At 37.4% G+C, this 22,118-nt stretch overlaps 1 pseudogene; it reads left to right on the top strand.

Moving 5' to 3' along the window:
- Positions 1-20,902: 20,902 nt before the first annotated feature.
- On the top strand, positions 20,903-21,403 carry LOC104653788 (annotated as a pseudogene).
- The last annotated feature ends 715 nt before the right edge of the window (positions 21,404-22,118 follow it).

Here is a 22,118-nt window from a genome sequence, read left to right as displayed (position 1 = left end):
GGAACATAAAATGGTACAGACATTCTAGAAAACAGTTTGATCATTTCTAAAAATTTAAGCATTCGAGTATGATAAAATTCAGCTATTTTCCTCCCAGGTATTTATACCAGAGGGGAAAAAAATTTACACAAACATTGGTACATGAATGTTTATAACAGTAGCCGCAAATTAGAAACAGCTCAGATATCTTTCAATGAATGAAGTTAAAAAAACCATAGCATATCTTATCTGTACTGTAGGATATTGCTCAGCAATAAAAACGAATGAACCAATGATATGCGCAACCACCTGTATGAATCTCCAGAAAATTATGCAGAGTAAACAAACCAAATGCATGCTGTATAATTCCACTTGTATGAAATGCTTGGAGAACAGATTAATGGTTACCAGGGGTTAGGGAAAAAGTGGAGTGGGAGGAAAGTGAGTATGACTCAACAGGGATAACATGAGGGATCTCTGTGGTGATGGAAATGTTCTACATCTTGACTGTATTAATTTCAACATCTCAGTGATAATTTATATTATAGTTTTGTAAGATTTTATCACTGGCATAATTTGGTAAGAGGTGCATGGTATTTCTAATATTTCTTACAATTGCCATGGGAATCTACAATTATCTCAAAATAAATCCTTAATTAGAAAGTGAAATTGTGGCCAGGCATGGTGGCTTATGCCTGTAATCCCAGCACTTTGGGAGTCTCAGGAGGGCAGATCACTTGAGGTCATGAGTTCAAGACCAGCCTGGCCAACATGGTGAAACCCCATCTCTACTAAAAATATAAAAATTATCTGGCCCTGAGGGCCGGCACCTGTAATCTTAGCTACTCAAGAGGTTGAGGCAGGAGAATTGGTTGAACCCGGGAGGCCGAGGTTGCAGTGAGCTGAGATGGTGCCACTGTACTCCAGCCTGGGTGACAGAGTGAAACTCTGTCTCAAAAAAAAAGAAAGAAAAGAAAATGAAATTGTTATTTAAAAGCATCAGACAATAAAGCATAATCGTCACACAAAAGTAAATCAATAGGATGGCTAGAAAATAACACTGAAGAAATACATATATTTACCTTGAGAGGAAAAAAAGAGGAAAAATATGAAAGCAACAATAAGTAACATAGGGGTTCAATTCTATAGGCACAATGTTTATTAGGAATTAAAGAAGAGTGAAGAAAGAAAATGAAAAGACAAAATTATTGAATAATTAATATAAATAAATTTTCAGAACTTGAATAACCTTGTTAATTTTTAGATTGAAAGGAAAATGTTTGGTCTTCAGAATTTAGTTTAAATCTGTCAATAAATTTTACAACTTTCTTTGTGGAGGTTTCCCAAATTTCTGGTTAAGTTCACTCCAAAATGAAATTATAGTTCTTGAATATGTTTTAATAGACATGTTTTTCTCAGTACAATATATTATTTAGGTATTACTAGTTGTATTGGAAAATTCCTTCTAATATGATAGCAAATTTTCATCATCAGATCAATCAAATCATTGGAAAGCATTCTCAGTTTTGTATCAATCTTTTCAATATTTATATCTCTTCCTTTCTTATCTTAATGCAATGGTTACATCTTCTGGTAAAATAAAAGATTATGTTGTTTCCGATTTTAGATAAACTATTAATATTTATGATTAAGTATAATTTTTGTTCTAGGTTTATGGTTTTGATATATTTATCAAATTAATAATGTTTTCTTTCTTAATTTGGTATGAATTTTAACATACATAAGGATGTATGTTTCAAATATTTTCTATTAGCTATTGAATTTATTTCATATCACGATTGTAATCACAGTAAAAATATATTTTGATTAAAATAGATTTCTTTCCCGCATGCAAAATATTGCGAAGATCTGCACATAACACTGATAGGAATTTTGAAAAGCATGGTAAATTTAGATTGTATTTAGAAATAGGTTAGAATATCCCTTTAGCTTAAAATTGAACATATCAAATAATAAAAAAAGGGAAGCAAGTTTACACATGTTTATTAATAGATCCAAAATATTTCAATTAAACTGGACGTTCCAGTCATATTTAGGCATTCAGAACTGTTTGATACCAGATGATACGTTACATTCGAATCCATATTTCTTAATTTTTTTTTATTTTACGCATATAGCTTATTTGAGTGCAAAGCCTGAGGACAGACACCTAGGAAATACAGACTCCAAATGAATGAGGTCAGTGTTGTAAGTTAGAGAGGTTAAGGTATTAGTTATACAGACAGAGACAGAAAAGTTTTAGCAGGATTATATTTTCTGTACAAGACCAGTTACGATGATTTGATTGGACCACTTGGTCTTCCTAATTATTTAGAAGTTGCAGCTGCATGCCAAGCGACTCAGTCTACATTGCCACATTCCTCTCAAGGCTCAGAATAATGTAAAGTTCCAACAACTTTAAATCTGAATTATTTAACTTCACATAACTGAGCCACATCCTCCTGTACACACTACTTTAATCATCTCTAAAATTACTTATAATACCTATTAAATGTAAATGTTATATAAATAGTTGATTTATTTTTAATTGTTGTATTCGTTTTTTAATTTGATTTTATTCTAATTTGGATTCAGGGGGTACATGTACAGGTTTGTTACATGCAATCCACACTTCATTATCGACCATTGAATATGTTATGTGTTAGACTTGACTAAGAGGTGTGGCAGTATTCTGTCAAGGAAATTAAGAACCTGTAAATTCAGGATTTATATATTTTAAGTAATTATGACTAAGAAACTCTAAATTGTAGACATATTGTTTTAGCACTTTAAATTCATGCAACCCACTGTTTCTGGTTTGTATAAGTTTCTCTGTATTTTGCCCCAAAAGATACACCTCTTTATACCACAAAACTTGTTTATCTCATCTGAGCTATCAATTTAATCGTGATTTTAAGTGATAAAAAAGGTAAATTCATTTTTTGCAGAACAAGGATGAGTCAGAAACTTAAATTAGGCAGGAAATCAAAATTAGTTCTGTTACCAGTGATTCTCATAATCTTTAAATCCTTTTGTATTTATTATTTTTTATAATTTTCGCACATATTTCCGTTTTTTGTTAAAGAACAAATAGTTGTTTACTATGCAGATTATGCAAAAAAGCTTCAGCTAAATACTACTTCATCAGGAAGGCTATGGACCCAGGAGGCATACTAAGTTATCAGAAACATTGATATTTACATAGGCAGTTCATATAAAAGTATAAAAATGTAGGAGCAAAAAAAAGTAAGTGTTTAAGAAAGCCTTCTGAAAGAACAAAGAAAGATTCACAATGTCAGTTTTCTCTTTTCAAGCTGTGCTACAAGGCCTAAATTCATATTTTCTTCATGTTCCTTTCAGGAAGATGAATAAGCTATGCAAAACAAAGTAAAGCAACATTTAAATTATATAGAAAGGCTTAGGTTTAAAAATAATTTGACAATGAGATAAGCAGGAATGTCCAATTAAACAAACCCCTGGGCAAATTGCTATTTCTTTTGCCGATTCTTTTTTTTTTTTTCATAGTCTATAGAAAAAAATTATTGGCCAGTGACTCTTGGCCTACTTTAATTAAAAAAGCAATATTTATTAACAACAGTCCATAGCTAACAACTTTAATGCTCCTATCAAACTCAGGCAAGAAATTATTAAATTCATAAATGTGCTTTCATTGCATTTTAATGGAAATGAAATTAGACCTGTCTTATCAGAGGTGGGACTAAACACTAAAAGAAGCAGAAGTACTGCCAAATAGTCAATTTACATAAATAAATTTGCCTCCTTTACAAATCAGGAAGTCTTTTCATGAGAGCTTGAGAAGTAACATCGCTCCCAAGCTGACTGAATTGATGGACTAGTGGTGAGTCTGATAAGATTTAACCAAAACCTTTTCTCTTTTTTCTTCACTCTAGGTAAATTTTAAGCTTCACTTTTCCCATGATACCTATCTAAATGTTAATACTGCACATCTTTTCCACACTATTACTGCATTCCTAGGGAAGAAGTATATATCCTAAAGACAGCAATTCTGTTCAGTCTGAAATAATAAATATTCTGAAATGCCTAATTCTGAATAAGTCATTTACGAAATCTACAAAATGATGGTTGCAAAGCTTGCTTTTAAAGAATTTTACTAAATTTTATTGAAAGGTGCTATATAAAATGATTAGATGATGTACCAAATCGTATTGTCCAGGAATGTACATTAAGGCAACCTCTGTCTTTTTTTGTAGAAATACTAACCCTTACTGAATCATAAAATAAATTGTTCTTCAAGTTAGAATAAATTTTTGAAGTCACATAGGTAAAATTATCACTATATTAAAAATAAATAACTTTCTTCTATAGCATATAAAAAGAGGCCATTTATTGTCCACTAGAAAGCCTTTATAACAGAGCATCCTTGCGTACTGTTGGCTTTTGACCAGGTGGCCACAATTTTAAATTGCTTACCTTCTGCTTTGTCTTGACCAAACTTTAGTCAGGCTTCTATTTTCCTTACAGCCTCCTGAACTCTGCTTGCTCTCAGCCTGAGAAAACTCTAAAAGGCTGAAAATATTACCTTAATCAGATTATCCCGAGAGCAGTTGACCACAGTAGAACACATTCCCTGTCAGACCCCTCTGATTATTTCCTCTCATTTGCCTTACTTCCCCATAATTATTGCTTACCCCTCTCTACAAAAGAAAATCCTTTTCTATTTGCTTTTGGGACACTTGCAGATTTCTAACATCAGAGTATTCTTCCTATCGCAATAGTCTTTCTTTTGAATAAAGCTTCTTCTTATCTAAGTCCAGATTTCTCTTTATTTGACAATCCCATTTAAAAATACGTGAAAGCCCAAAACTTGGGACATTAGATAATATGCCTTTGAACTGATTTTCTTACCCTGTGCTTTTTCTAATTACTTTCTGCCTTCCCCCTCCATTTTCCCTTCCATTATACAAAGTCATGGACTTAAACTCTAATACTCTTATAGCTATACAGTTCTAACAAACTGGTTCCCTGTATTAACTACATGGCTATTGGTGACATTTTCCACCTGAAATATTACTTTTCACATTTTAACCATTATGTGCACTTAGAATACCACGTACTTCCTAAAGTATGTTTCAGTAAGCAGCACTGCTCTGCTGAGTAGCCACTAATATGTATTCACCAGTAAATGCTCACATGATTTAACATGAAATTTAAGTTTTTCCACAGTGATACAGAAGTTTAGTTCACCATGTGACTTAAATTTTGTGGTTTTAGAACCATTTTGAAACCCTTTAAGTGTGTGTATATGGAGATATAAAATTGTTCAAGAACAAGCCAAGCATGATTCAGTTGGCTTGAATCTACCAACACAATAAGTTAAACTACATCTCTGCCATGTAGGTAAACTAGAAATGATGATTACAGCTTAAATGCAGTGCCATAAATACTTTTTTGTAGCTATGACTACAGAAAGAAGCTTACTGTTAAATATCATTAAATAATTATGTTTTTCAATCCTACTACTTATCTGGCTCCCCAATAGGCACTATAGGGAAGCAAAAGAGAATTATTCAAACTCCATCTTAAACTTTCACACAATATACATCATCTCAGAGTTAGAAAAATGTCAGAAAAGTTCCTAATATAAAATACAAAAAATAAATATTATAAAGCTAATTTTAGAAGATCTGCTTTGGACCATGATGATATAGCTGGGATTAGATCAACCTTACTTCTAAGAACCAATGGAAAAGCTAAATAAAGTACTTAAGGTAGTTTTTTTTTTTTTAAATATAGAATTCTGTATTTTGATTGCAATGGTATTTTCATGCATATACATACTGGACACAATGGCATAAGAACTATGCACACTTATTTTACCAACATTCATATCCTGATTTGGTTTTGATATTTAACTATGTAAAATGTAAATATTGCAGAAAATTGGGTGAAGGGCATACTGTACCTCTCTGTACTATTTTGATAATGTCCTGTGAAACTACACGTATTTCAAAAAGAAATGGTGTTTTGAAAAAAATCTTTTTGAAGGCATCTGAAAGTCATAAATAAAGTTAGAATTTGAAGGATCAAAATCCCAGAGAAAATGGAAACACAAAGAAACGAGTCCAACATTTGGCACTATTATTCCTCCATAGGCATTTGTAAGTTCACAAGTGGTGGCCAGAGAGCTAAGAATTTGAGCATAGCTGTCAGCATTCTTATGAAGCAAAGGAGACAGAAATTGGAGTTTAGGACTAGTCAAGATGTTTGGCCTTGGTAAAATAATCTACTTTGCAGGTATGTAATCTACAGTATTGTAGGAATGCACCAAAGATGGACCAGCCATGTGAAAGACTGAAATTAAGCCTCTAATAAGTGCAAACTGTGTCTGAATTAAAGGGATCTCCCCCTAGATTATAAGCCATATGCAAAAGCTTAAGTTATCTTTATATTTTATCACACATAATAACTTGCACTGAATGTAAAAAATTAACCGGAATACTAGGACTCAAGATCAAATGATCTAAAATCCAGAAAAAAATATGCACAATACAAAGATATCCACAAAGAAGCCAAATAATGAAACTGTCAGAATTAGCCGTTAAAATAATGACAAGCTATGTAATACTAAGGGAAGATTATTTAAAAACTATATAAGGAAAATGATTAGCAACTCCTGGAAGACAAAAAGGAAGATGTACAGAAGTGAAATGACATTGCTTGTTCTTGATTATGATGTGTCAATGTCAACAAGATGTTATGTCTCTCTTATCTCTTAGTTTATGCATAAATTTAATGCAACCCTAATAAAATACCAGGAAGATATTTTTTTCTCCTAGTATTTGTGGAGTTCACGTGAAAAAAATAATACACATGAACACTTAGGACAACTCATAAAAATAAGAGCAATAGGAAAGGAATAGTGCCACCAGATTTTAAAACATACGATAAAGTTTCCACAATTGAAACCACGTTAAACTGGTAAGGAAATAACAGTGAGACCACTGGAATATAATAGAAAATACAACAGCTAAGAACATAGTAAAATTTACTACACAATAATGGTAGTAATTTCAAATCACAGAGACAAATATGGACATTTTATCAAAACGTGTTGGAACAAATGAACAGTCATTTAGAAAATGATAAAAATGGAGGGGCGGAGCAAGATGGCCGAATAGGAACAGCTCCAGTCTCCAACTCCCAGCGCGAGCGACACAGAAGACCGGTGATTTCTGCATTTTCAACTGAGGTACTGGGGTCATCTCACTAGGGAGTGCCGGACAATCGGTGCTGGTCAGCTGCTGCAGCCTGACCAGCGAGAGCTGAAGCAGGGCGAGGCATCGCCTCACCTGGGAAGCGCAAGGGGGAAGGGAATCCCTTTTCCTAGCCAGGGGAACTGAGACACACACCACCTGGAAAATCGGGTAACTCCCACCCCAATACCGCACTTTAAGCAAACGGGCACACCAGAAGAATATATCCATCACCTGGCCGGGAGGGTCACACGCCCACGGACCCTCCCTCATTGCTAACACAGCAGTCTGCAGCGATCTAACCGCAAGGCAGCAGCGAGGCTGGGGGAGGGGTGCCCGCCATTGCTGAGGCTTAAGTAGGTAAACAAAGCCACTGGGAAGCTCGAACTGGGAGGAGCTCACAGCAGCCCAAGGAAACCTGCCTGTCTCTATAGACTCCACCTCTGGGGGGCAGGGCACAGCTAAAAAAACAACAGGGGAAGCAGCAGAGGCCTGTGCGGACGCGAACGACTCTGTCTGACAGCTTTGAAGACAGCAGTGGATCTCCCAACACGGAGGTTGAGATCTGAGAACAGACAGACTGCCTGCTCAAGTGGGTCCCTGACCCCTGAGTAGCCTAACTGGGAGACATCCCCCACTAGGGGCATTCTGACACCCCACACCTCACAGGGTGGAGTACACCCCTGAGAGGAAGCTTCCAAAGTAAGAATCAGACAGGTACACTCGCTGTTCAGCAATATTCTATCTTCTGCAACCTCTGCTGCTGATACCCAGGCAAACAGGGTCTGGAGTGGACCTCAAGCAATCTCCAACAGACCTATAGTTGAGGGTCCTGACTGTCAGAAGGAAAACTATCAAACAGGAAGGACACCTATACCAAAACCCCATCAGTACGTCACCATCATCAAAGACCAGAGACAGATAAAACCACAAAGATGGGGAAAAAGCAGGGCAGAAAAGCTGGAAATTCAAAAAATAAGAGTGCATCTCCCCCTGCAAAGGGGCGCAGCCCATCACCAGCAATGGATCGAAGCTGCTCAGAGAATGACTTTGACGAGAGGAGAGAAGAAGGCTTCAGTCCATCAAACTTCTCAGAGCTAAAGGAGGAATTACGTACCCAACACAAAGAAACTAAAAATCTTGAAAAAAGAGTGGAAGAATTGACAGCTAGACTAATTAATGCAGAGAAGGTCATAAACGAAATGACAGAGATGAAAACCATGACACGAGAAATATGTGACAAATGCACAAGCTTCAGTAACCGACTCGATCAACTGGAAGAAAGAGAATCAGTGATTGAGGTTCAAATGAATGAAATGAAGCGAGAAGAGAAACCAAAAGAAAAAAGAAGAAAAAGAAATGAACAAAGCCTGCAAGAAGTATGGGATTATGTAAAAAGACCAAATCTACGTCTGATTGGGGTGCCTGAAAGTGAGGGGGAAAATGGAACCAAGATGGAAAACACTCTTCAGGATATCATCCAGGAGAACTTCCCCAACCTAGTAGGGCAGGCCAACATTCAAATTCAGGAAATACAGAGAACGCCACAAAGATACTCCTCCAGAAGAGCAACTCCAAGACACATAATTGCCAGATTCACCAAAGTAGAAATGAAGGAAAAAATCTTAAGGGCAGCCAGAGAGAAAGGTCGGGTTACCCACAAAGTGAAGCCCATCAGACTAACAGCAGATCTCTCAGCAGAAACTATACAAGCTAGAAGAGAGTGGGGGCCAATATTCAACGTTCCTAAAGAAAAGAATTTTAAACCCAGAATTTCATATCCAGACAAACTAAGTTTCATCAGTGAAGGAGAAATAAAATCCTTTACAGATAAGCAAATGCTTAGAGATTTTGTCAACACCAGGCTTGCCTTACAAGAGACCCTGAAGGAAGCCCTAAACATGGAAAGGAACAACCGGTACCAGCCATTGCAAAAACATGCCAAAATGTAAAGACCATAGAGGCTAGGAAGAAACTGCATCAACTAATGAGCAAAATAACCAGTTAACATCATAATGACAGGATCAAGTTCACACATAACAATATTAACCTTAAATGTAAATGGACTAAATGCTCCAATTAAAAGACATAGACCAGCAAACTGGATAAAGAGTCAAGACCCATCAGTCTGCTGTATTCAGGAAACCCATCTCACATGCAGAGACATACATAGGCTCAAAATAAAGGGATGGAGGAAGATCTACCAAGCAAATGGAGAACAAAAAAAAGCAGGGGTTACAATCCTAGTCTCTGATAAAACAGACTTTAAACCATCAAAGATCAAAAGAGATAAAGAAGGCCATTACATAATGGTAAAGGGATCAATTCAACAGGAAGAGCTAACTATCCTAAATATATATGCACCCAATACAGGAGCACCCAGATTCATAAAGCAAGTCCTTAGAGACTTACAAAGAGACTTAGACTCCCATACAATAATAATGGGAGACTTCAACACTCCACTGTCAACATTAGACAGATCAACGAGACAGAAATTTAACAACGATATCCAGGAATTGAACTCATCTCTGCACCAAGCGGACCTAATAGACATCTATAGAACTCTCCACCCCAAATCAACAGAATATACATTCTTCTCAGCACCACATTGCACTTATTCCAAAATTGACCACATAATTGGAAGTAAAGCACTCCTCAGCAAATGTAAAAGAACAGAAATTATAACAAACTGTCTCTCAGACCACAGTGCAATCAAACTAGAACTCAGGACTAAGAAACTCAATCAAAACCGCTCAACTACATGGAAACGGAACAACCTGCTCCTGAATGACTACTGGGTATATAACGAAATGAAAGCAGAAATAAAGATGTTCTTTGAAACCAATGAGAACAAAGTTACAACATACCAGAATCTCTGGGACACATTTAAAGCAGTGTGTAGAGGGAAATTTATAGCACTAAATGCCCACAAGAGAAAGCAGGAAAGATCTAAAATTGACACTCTAACATCACAACTAAAAGAACTAGAGAGGCAAGAGCAAACACATTGAAAAGCTAGCAGAAGGCAAGAAATAACTAAGATCAGAGCAGAACTGAAGGAGACAGAGACACAAAAAACCCTCCAAAAAATCAATGAATCCAGGAGTTGGTTTTTTGAAAAGAACAACAAAATTGACAGACCGCTAGCAAGACTAATAAAGAAGAAAAGAGAGAGGAAACAAATAGATGCAATAAAAAATGATAAAGGGGATATCACCACCGACCCCACAGAAATACAAACTACCATCAGAGAATACTATAAACACCTCTACGCAAATCAACTAGAAAATCTAGAAGAAAAGGATAATTTCCTGGACACTTACACTCTCCCAAGACTAAACCAGGAAGAAGTTGAATCCCTGAATAGAACAATAGCAGGCTCTGAAATTGAGGCAACAATTAATAGCCTACCCACCAAAAAAAGTCCAGGACCAGATGGATTCACAGCTGAATTCTACCAGAGGTACACGGAGGAGCTGGTACCATTCCTTCTGAAACTATTCCAATCAATAGAAAAAGAGGGAATCCTCCCTAACTCATTTTATGAGGCCAACATCATCCTGATACCAAAGCCTGGCAGAGACACAACAAAAAAAGAGAATTTTAGACCAATATCCCTGATGAACATCGATGCAAAAATCCTCAATAAAATACTGGCAAACCGGATTCAGCAGCACATCCAAAAGCTTATCCACCATGATCAAGTGGGCTTCATCCCTGGGATGCAAGGCTGGTTCAACATTCGCAAATCAATAAACATAATCCAGCATATAAACAGAACCAAGTCAATAACCACATGATTATCTCAATAGATGCAGAAAAGGCTTTTCACAAAATTCAACAGCCCTTCATGCTAAAAATGCTCAATAAACTCGGTATTGATGGAACGTACCACAAAATAATAAGAGCTATTTATGACAAACCCACAGCTAATATCATACTGAATGGGCAAAAACTGGAAAAATTCCCTTTGAAAACTGGCACAAGACAGGGATGCCCTCTCTCACCACTCCTATTCAACATAGTGTTGGAAGTTCTGGCTAGGGCAATCAGGCAAGAGAAAGAAATGAAGGGTATCCAGTTAGGAAAAGAAGAAGTCAAATTGTCCCTGTTTGCAGATGACATGATTGTATATTTAGAAAACCCCATCGTCTCAGCCCAAAATCTCCTTAAGCTGATAAGCAACTTCAGCAAAGTCTCAGGATACAAAATTAATGTGCAAAAATCACAAGCATTCTTATACACCAGTAACAGACAAGCAGAGAGCCAAATCAGGAATGAACTTCCATTCACAATTGCTTCAAAGAGAATAAAATACCTAGGAATCCAACTTACAAGGGATGTAAAGGACCTCTTCAAGGAGAACTACAAACCACTGCTCAGTGAAATCAAAGAGGACACAAACAAATGGAAGAACATACCATGCTCATGGATAGGAAGAATCAATATCGTGAAAATGGCCATACTGCCCAATGTTATTTATAGATTCAATGCCATCCCCATCAAGCTACCAATGAGGTTCTTCACAGAATTGGAAAAAAACTGCTTTAAAGTTCATATGGAACCAAAAAGGAGCCCACATTGCCAAGACAATCCTAAATCAAAAGGACAAAGCTGGAGGCGTCACGCTACCTGACTTCAAACTATACTACAAGGCTACAGTAACCAAAACAGCATGGTACTGGTACCAAAACAGAGATATAGACCAATGGAACACAACAGAGTCCTCAGAAATAATACCACACATGTACAGCCATCTGATCTTTGACAAACCTGAGAGAAACAAGAAATGGGGAAAGGATTCCCTAATCAATAAATGGTGCTGGGAAAATTGGCTAGCCATAAGTAGAAAGCTGAAACTGGATCCTGTCCTTACTCCTTATACGAAAATTAATTCAAGATGGATTAGAGACTTAAATGTTAGACCTAATACCATAAAAACCCTGGAAGAAAATCTAGGTAGTACCATTCAGGACATAGGCATGGGCAAGGACTTCATGTCTAAAACACCAAAAGCAACGGCAACAAAAGCCAAAATTGACAAATGGGATCTAATTAAACTAAAGAGCTTCTGCACAGCAAAAGAAACTACCATCAGAGTGAACAGGCAACCTACAGAATGGGAGAAAATTTTTGCAATCTACTCATCTGACAGAGGGCTAATATCCAGAATCTACAAAGAACTCAAACAAATATACAAGAAAAAAACAAACAACCCCATCAAAAAGTGGGCAAAGGATATGAACAGACATTTCTCAAAAGAAGACATTCATATAGCCAACAGACACATGAAAAAATGTTCATCATCACTGGGCATCAGAGAAATGCAAATCAAAACCACAATGAGATACCATCTCACACCAGTTAGAATGGCAATCATTAAAAAATCAGGAAACAACAGGTGTTGGAAAGGATGTGGAGAAATAGGAACACCTTTACACTGTTGGTGGGATTGTAAACTAGTTCAACCATTATGGAAAGCAGTATGGCAATTCCTCAAGGATCTAGAACTAGATGTACCATATGACCCAGCCATCCCACTACTGGGTATATACCCAAAGGATTGTAAATTATTCTACTACAAAGACACATGCACACGTATGTTTATTGCGGCACTATTCACAATAGCAAAGTCTTGGAATCAACCCAAATGTCCATCTGTGACAGACTGGATTAAGAAAATGTGGCACATATACACCATGGAATACTATGCAGCCTTAAAAAAGGATGAGTTTGCGTCCTTTGTAGGGACATGGATGCAGTTGGAAACCATCATTCTTACCAAACTATCACAAGAAGAGAAAACCAAACACCGCATGTTCTCACTCATAGGTGGGAACTGAACAATGAGATCACTTGGACTCGGGAAGGGGAACATCACACACCGGGTCCTATCATGGGGAGGGGGGAGGGGGGAGGGATTGCATTGGGAGTTATACCTGATATAAATGATGAATTGATGGGTGCTAACGAGTTGATGGGTGCAGCACACCAACATGGCACAAGTATACATATGTAACAAACCTGCACGTTATGCACATGTACCCTAGAACTTAAAGTATAATAAAAATAAATAAATAATAAAAAATAAAAAGAAAAATAAAGAAAATGATAAAAATGGATTCACACTTTTCCCTGTACACAGAAAAAAATCCAGATGAATTAGAATTCTGACTGTAAAATATAAATATAGCCATACATGTTTCAGAGGTTCTTTAGGGTGTTGCTTCACCAGCCATCAACCTCTGTGGCCAGTGGCACCTTTGGCCAAGTTTTGCTTGGGCCCACTGAGCCTATTCCACCCACTGGGCCTGACAGGCTGCACTCCGTTTTCGCTCCTGCCCGGATCCCATGCCTGCCAAGGTTGATCCAAGCACAGAGTGGTGAGGGTTGCGTGAACAATCAAACGCAGAGGCCGGCCACTGTGCACAGCCAGGCAAGCTGGCTGTGGTGGGGTGGGCAGCTCCAGGCACAGGCCCTGGCACAGGCACAGGCACAGGCTCCCTGCAAGGCTGTAGCTGGATCAAGCGTATTGCAAGTGGCTTCTGCCTCAGGCACTGGGGAACGCGATGGCACCTGGAAGCTTGGAGATGCCAGGAACTACAGAGCCCCAAAGAAGTTTTCACAGCCCTGGCTCAGGGAGCTCCTAGGTTTGTGATTCCCAAAGGACTGCAGCTCTTCTCTACTTTTCTCCTTCTCGTCAACCACAATGTGGCCAGCGGTGTTGGGGTGGGGGTTACAGTTCTGCTTGTGTTACAGCTCTTTTAGTCCTGCCATTTTTCTGGTCCCAAGTTCTTGTCCCATATCCAGGAAAAATGAGGTATGCAGACAACTGGAGGGTGAGCAAGGTGAAGCCGTGCTTTATTGAGTGGCAGTACAGCTCTCAGGAGACCCAAAGTGGGTATCCCCTTTCCACAGGCAGGTGGTCTCAGCATCTGTGCAACCCTCAGCTGAGAGGAGACCCACAGAGGGTAGCTCTTCTCCACAAGCAGGTCATCCCATCAAGTGCATAGTCCTCAGTGGAGAGGAGTTCCCAAATGGGTAGCTCCTATCTGCAGGCAAATTGCCCCAACATTTCTGCAGCCCTCATTGGAGAGGAGCTCTAGAATGGGTAGCTCCTCTCTGCAGTCCAGTTGTCTTGTCATCTGTCCAATTCTGGGTGACTCTGGGGGTTTTTATGGGTTTCACAGGGGAGGAAGAGTGGGCTGACTGGTCTACGGCTGGCCATGGGCGGGCCCAGAAAAAGCACCATAAGTTCTCACTCTGGTCTGTGCAACTGGCAGCCCAGGCCCCAGGCTTTAGGCCCTCCCTGGCTTGAAGGTGGGGTTTCTCCAGGGACGTGCCCCTTTCCGCCCAGGATCCTGTCCGCCTTCTGCTGTCATTCATGGTGCCCAGGCTGTTCATGCCAAGAGGTGCCTGCAGGTCCACACCAAGCCGTCCTCAGCCCCCTCTTGACCTCCCTCCCATGTTCATCAGTGCCCAAATTATGGAGTGGAGCCGAGGCGGCAAGGGGCTGGCGTGTCAGTGCTACCTTGTGTGTGTGCACACCCAGCCAGGTCGTGACAGAGCCTGAGCTCGGCCACAACTTGGCTCCAAACTCAGAGTGGACGCTGGGAGCGGAGAGAGGCCAGGCAGCAGGAGGAGGCACTTCTCAGCCTGTGGGGGCAGGGAGATTTCCTGGGCCCCCAAGACCACAGGGGTGCCTGGGTCTGCAGTCCTGGCTGGGCAGCTGCAGTTACACCCCGGAGCACAGAGCTCATGCCCCACCCACTTGGAAGGGGGTGGGGCTCCCACCTGTTCCCAGCTCCTGCCAGCTCCTCGGAGTTAGCAGTCCCAGTCGTGCATACCCCACTGCAGCTAGCACTTTTGCAGCAGCCATTCTAGATGGCCGCTGCTGCCATCAAATGCACTAGAAGAAAATGTGGGGTAATTTGTAATCTGGCTCTAAAAAACAATGTTTTCTAATAATGATCCAAAATTGCAACACAATAAAAGAAAACGTCGAAAATTTTAACTCTAAAATAAAAATGAATTCATTTAGCAAACCTTTCCATAGCAAAAATAACAGCAAAGCCAACTGTAAGCAATGTCAATAAAAAGACAAACTAGAATACATTTGTAATACATAATCAAGGAAAGTCACATTATGGAAAGAAAAATTAAGAAAAGACCAAAAATTGATAGAAAATGGGCAAGAATCATTAATAGATAAATCTCGGATATATTATAAAATCATCTGAAGCATATAAATTATTAAACATTACTAAAGATAAGATAGATAAAAATTAAGAAATGTAATTTCTCATCCTCAGGTTTGTTAAATATCCAAAATCTTGATAACACAAGCTGTTGGGGAGGCTACAGGGAAACAGGCATTCGTACACATTGCTAATGGAAAAGCAACATGGTACAAATCCTATGGAAGGAAAGTTACCAATAGTAACCCAAAACTACTTATACATTTAACTTTTGACCAAACAATATCACTTTAGGAATTCACCCCCAAGATACACCACCAACAGCAAGAAAATACATATTTGTGCCTTCATGCATTGGGATATTATGTGTTATATAACAAAATATTGAATACCATGTAAACGCCCATACACAGAAAATTGCTTAAATCAGTGATGCAAAACTAACCTACCTACAGCTCTCAGGAGACCTGAAGTGGTAGCTCCTTTCCACAGGCAGCTCATCCCGGCTTGTGTGCAGCCCTCAGCAGAGAGGAGACCCAGAGTGAGTAGTTCCCGGGCTATACTATGTATGTTGGTGCAAAAGTAATTGCAGTTGTTGCCATTAAAAGTAATTGCAAAAACTGCAATAACTTTTGCACCAACCTAATATATATACACAATGGATTACTATGCAGGAAGTAATAAAGGGGATCTCTATCACCTGTTATGGATTATCAGGAAAAATTTTAAGGGAAAAGCTCACGTATATATAACTTACGTAGTTTTTAAAAATAAACATAAGGATAACCAGAATCCAGTGAAATTGGTTAACCACAGGCAAGAAGTGACAATAATATGGGAAGAAGAGAAGATTGAGTGGCAATTCTCTGTATATACCATTTTATATAATTGTGAAAACTGGAAGCATATTGAATTAATACATAATTAAAAATGAAATTCAATCAGTAAACATTTTAGAAAACTCTAAAACTAAATTAAAATATAAAATATATATGCAATGGTATATCAAATGCATAGAATAAAGACACAAGGGGAAGATGAATACAAGCAAATTTTCAGGTTAAAAACGGAAAGAACTGGAAAGAAATCTACTTCATTTAGTAGGTTTGCTTATGGTCGTGGTATGGATGAAACTATTCTGTATCTATTATCTTTGGTGTCCCATAGAAGAAAATATATTCCTTTGGGAGAGGGAGGCAAGATTATGATTGTGAAAGGAAGTAGATATGGATATGTAAGCAGAGAGGATAAAGAAGACCATGTGATTTTAAACGTTGGATTAAAATTAGAAATTGTTAGCTCATACTGGCTAAATCTGGTACAATAAAATATGAAAAATGTCAGCAATAGATTATAATGCAATTGAAAAGAATAATTTATGAATCTACACATTAAGAAATGTAAATAAAAATGGACAACGAGAAGGGGAAAGGAGACAGAGAGGCAAAGAGACAGAAATAGAAAGGAGGAAAGAAGGTAGAGAAAGAAAGAAAATGAGACGAGGAAAAGCTTTTGTTTACTATGTAAAACTAATACATGTACAAGAAATGATAACTAAAATATTTTGCTACTGTCATGGTAATAATTGATTAAGGCAAGAATCATCAATGGATGAAAATACTATTGGGTGAAACTTGTTTGTTACTAAGATATTTATGCAGTTCTCATTTGTCTCTGAATAAATTACTTATTGATTAAAAAGGGGTAACTTCATAGTATATAAATATGAAAGGCATCACCTTAATCAAGCGATCCAAGTTAACATCACCAATGATCAGACAGCTTAACATTATGTGCTTCTTGATGTGATTCAGTGAAGAAAATAGCGTCATTCATATATTTTTTCTAACACGTTTTGAAACTGCAAACGAGAATACAATCAGACAAGCATTGAGGGACAATTTACAAAACAATTGACCTATATTCTTAAAAAAATCAATGTTTTAAAATCAAAAACTGAGGTGTTTTTTCAGATTCAAGTAGCCTAAAGACATGTAAATGCAATGTTTAATTTTGGATTAGATCCTGAATTGAATAAATTAAATTCTACAAATCATATTATTCAGGCAAATGGAGAAATTAGGTAAGAAGTGTATATTAGATAATAGTGCCATAACAATGTTAACTGCTCTCACTTGATAATTGTACTGTATATATGTCAAAGAATATCTTTGCTCCAGGATATACATGGTGAAATATTTTGGGGTTGAATTAGTTTACTATGACTGCTGTAAGATATTATTAAAGTAGTCCCCTCTTCTCCATGAAGTATATGTTCCAAGATAGCCCGTGGATGCTCAAAACTGCAGATAGTATCAAATATTATATATACAATGTTTTCTCTTATACATACATACCTCTAATAAAGTTTAATTTATAAATTCGGCACAGTAAGAGATTAACAACTATAATAATAAAATTAAACAATTATAATATGCTCACTACCCTTGCATTTGGGGGGCATTGTTAAGTAAAATAAGGGTTACTTGAAAACAAGCACTTCAGTATTGCCACAGTCAATCTGATAAATGAGTTGGCTATTAAATGACTGAAGGGTGGGTAGCTTATACACTATAGATACACTAGACAAATGGATGATTCCAGTGCAGCATATAGTGGGATGTTGAGATTTCATCACAATACTCAGTATGACATTCAATTTAAAACTTATGAGTTTTTTATTTCTGTAATTTCCCATCTAATATTTTCAAGCCACAATTGAGTGCAGGAGGTAAGTGACCCTACAGAATATGAAACCACAGGCAAGGAGGACTACTGTACAAGTATGATGGTAGCTTAAAACAATGCACGTTTATTATCTCAGTTTTGGAGGCCAGATGTCTGAAATCAAAATGTCAGCAGAACCATGATCCTCCTGGTGTCCCTATGAGAGACTTCTTCCTTGTCTCTTCCAGCTAGTGGTGTATCCTGGCGTCCTTTGGTTTGTTGCAGCATAATTACAGTCTCTACCTCCACTGCACATGGTTTCCTTCTGCATTTTCGTATTTTCTCCTTTTCTGTTTCTTATAAGCACATCCTTCACTGACTTTAAGGGCCCATCCTGACCAAATATAAACTCATTTCAAGCTCCTTACCTTAATTGTATCTGCAAGTAACTAACTCCAAATAAAGTCATAATTCTGAGGTTCTAGGTGAACATATATTTTGGAGATCCACTATTCAATCCACTATAGAGGGTCATACACATAACACACTCTTAAAAGGTTCAGCAAAATAAATAATAGTAATTGAAGACACACACACACACACACACACACAAACGCACACACATACACAGAGCACCAAAGCAAATGTGGCCAAATGTAAATTGTTGATGGATTTATGTAAAGGTTATAAGAACATTCCGTGTAATAAACTTGCATTTGTTCTATATTTTGAGTTTTTGTAATACAATATTAATTAAATAACTGATATACCATGTTCAAAAATATAAGAAAAATGTGACAAAATAGAACATATGTTTTAAATTTATAAAAACACATAGAAACTATAGAACTAGAGAATAATACAACTGAAATTAACTCAATGGATATGGAAAATGGCATGTTAAACACAGCTGAAGTGAGGACCATTAAATCTGATAGGTGAAAAAAAATATGCACTGACAAAGAGGAAAAAAACAGGTGGAACATGTAGAAAAGAGTATAGGAGAAACAGGGGATGTCATCTTGACATATGTTTAATTGGCAACCTACAAAGCTATGTGAGAAATAATAGGGAGGAAGCAATATTTGAGTAAATGATAACTCAAAAATCTTTCTCAATAAAGCAAAAACAGAAAGCATAATTCAAGAGAATTATGAACCCAAAATAGAATAAGTATAAGGAAATTCAGATCTCAGAAGATCACAGTAAAACTTCTAAAACAAAAACAATCTGGGATAAAAAGGCACAATCAGAAAAATAGTAATAATACGGCCAGGCACAGTGGCACATACCTGTAATCCCAGCATTTTGGGAGACCCAGGTGGGTGAAATCTCTTGAGGTCAGGAGGTCGAGACCAACCTGGCCAACATGGTACAACCCCATCTCTACTAAAAATAAAAAAATTAGCCAGGCATTGTGGCACATGCCTGTAATCCCAGCTACTCAGGAGGCTGAGGCAGGAGAATCGCTTGAACCCGGGAGGTTGAGGTTGCAGTGAGCTAAGATTGCGCCACCGCACTCCAGCCTGGGGGACAGAGAGAAACTCTATCTTTAACAAAGAAAAGAAAAGAAAAATAGTAATAATAAAACTGGCAGCTGTTCATGAAACAGAAATGCAAATAATGCCGAAATAATGCAAGGAGGAGTAGTTTTTCAGCAAATGGTGATAGATGATCTGGCTGGCTTTATTTTTAAAAACTGAACCCAGAACCCAAGGCTTCACACCATACACAAATATTAAATTGAGAGGGATCATGGACAGAAATTAAAAACTAAAAATATGAACATTGTACAAGAAAACAAAGGACAATACCGTCATGATTTTGGGGAAGGCAATGATTTCCTAAACAGAACGCAAAAGTAGTAATCATAAAAGCAAAACTTGAAATACCATATCTATAAAAGTTAAAACATTTCGCTCTTCAGAAGTCATTATTATAAAAACAAAAAGGCAGACCATAGACTTGGAGATAATATTTATAATACATAAATCTGACCAAGAAGTTGTATCCAGTATATATAAAAAATTACTACAACTCAGTAATAAAAATACACACATCCTTCATTTAAAAATCAACAGTACATCTTATTAGAAACCTAGCAGAATAGATAATGATGGCCAATTAAAACATAAAAATGGCTCAGCCTCACTACTCATCTGGGAATTGCAAATTAAACCACAAAAGAGCACTTCACACAAGGACAGCAAAAGTTAAAATGAATGGCAATCCCAAGTATGAGTGAAATGCAATGTAGCTTGAAGTCACATACATTTCTGGTTTGAGTGTAAAACGTATAAACCACTTTGGAAAACAGATCTAGCAATTCTCATATAAGTTAAACATATACCTAACACATCACCCAGCAATTCCACTCTTAGTTGTTTCTCCAAGAGAAATAAAAACATGGGTCTAAAGAAAGACTTAGAAAAAATTTCATACTTCTCTATTCACAGTAGCTAAAATCTGAAACTAGCACAAATGGCCATTAAGAAGATAATGTATGAACTGTATGCATTCATACACTAGAAGACTACCCATTAATGAAAATTACAAACTATTTGAACATTCAGCATGGATGAATAATAAAAATATTTTATGTTAAGAAAGCCAGACACAAAAGACTACTTACTGCATGTTCCCATGCCTATAAATGACTAAAATAGACAAAATTTAGCGCAGTGATACACAAAATGATGGTTACCTGGACTTTTCCCCCCACTTTCCCACTTACCTCAGCACTGCTCCAGCTGCTCTGCATTAGCTCTGAGCTCTATGATACTGCTAACCTAGCGCCACCATCGTCTCCCTTCAGCCACCATCATGATTATCTATCCAGATCTCATCAGCCAGGATGAGATTTACAAGAACCAGGAGATCACAGAAGGGCGGTGCCTGGAGATGGAGGGGAAGATAGTCAGTAGGACAGAGGATAACATTGATGGCTCGCTTATTGGTAGAAACGCCTCTACTGAAGTCCCTGATGGTAAAGAAACCCAAAGCACAGTTATCACTAGTGTTGATGTCATACACTATCACAGGACACAAGCTTCAAAAAAGAGGCCTGTAAGAAGTACGTAACGCATTACATGAAATCGATCAAAGGAAAACATGAAGAACAGAGATCAGAAAGAGTAAAACCTTTCATGATAGGGGTTGCTGAACAAATCAAGCACATCCTTGCTAATTTCAAAATCTACCAGTTCTTTATTGGTGAAAACAAGAATCTTGACAGCGTTGGTTGCTCTACTGGACTACCGTGAGGACACTGTTACCCTACATATGCTTGTCTTTAAGAATGATTTAGAAATGAAAAATTATTAACAAATTTGGCAATTAGTTTGAATTTATCACCTGTCATCAAAACTACCTGCTTTTTGTCATCCACACAACAGCAGGACTTACGACAAATGGAACTGATGTCATCTTGAGCTCTTCATTTACGTTGACTGTGACTTACTTGGAGTGGAGGCATTGTTTTTAGGAAAAACATGTCATGTAGGTTGTCTAAAAATAAAATGTATTTAAACTCATTTCAGAGAATACCTTTTAGTTTAATATATATTTAAGCTAAATACATCTTGTAGTGTTCCTGGAGAAGCTGGAGCTGGGTTATAAGGCACTACTAGAAAAATAAGACTGTCATCAGATAACTCCTTCAGTGGAAATTACTTCTAGGACTGGAATATAAAAAAATCAAGAATCTAAAATTTTAATTCTGAGTTGCAGTAAAAGGAAAAACCATGCTTATGACAGTGCCAACATGTGAAATGAAGTCTTATACATTTCCTCACCTACAATGGAAGTAGTTAACTTTGGAAGAGATTACCAAGAGAATAAAAAGAGACTAATTCAGTTGAAAAAAAAAAAAAGAGTGGTGGTGATTGCTACAAAGGGGCATGAGATAACTTTCTTGAGTCCCAGAAGTGTTTCACATCTTGATTTAGTAGTGGTTACATGGGTGTATGTATTTGTTAAAACCCATCAAATTGTACATTTAATTTTTTGCATTTTATTATATGTATAGTAATTTTTAAAA

This window comes from Rhinopithecus roxellana, chromosome 7, assembly GCF_007565055.1.
Source record: "Rhinopithecus roxellana isolate Shanxi Qingling chromosome 7, ASM756505v1, whole genome shotgun sequence".
Taxonomy (NCBI): Eukaryota; Metazoa; Chordata; class Mammalia; order Primates; family Cercopithecidae; genus Rhinopithecus; species Rhinopithecus roxellana.
The sequence above is the reverse complement of the archived record's forward strand: the minus strand, read 5'-3'. Positions and strand labels throughout refer to the sequence as shown.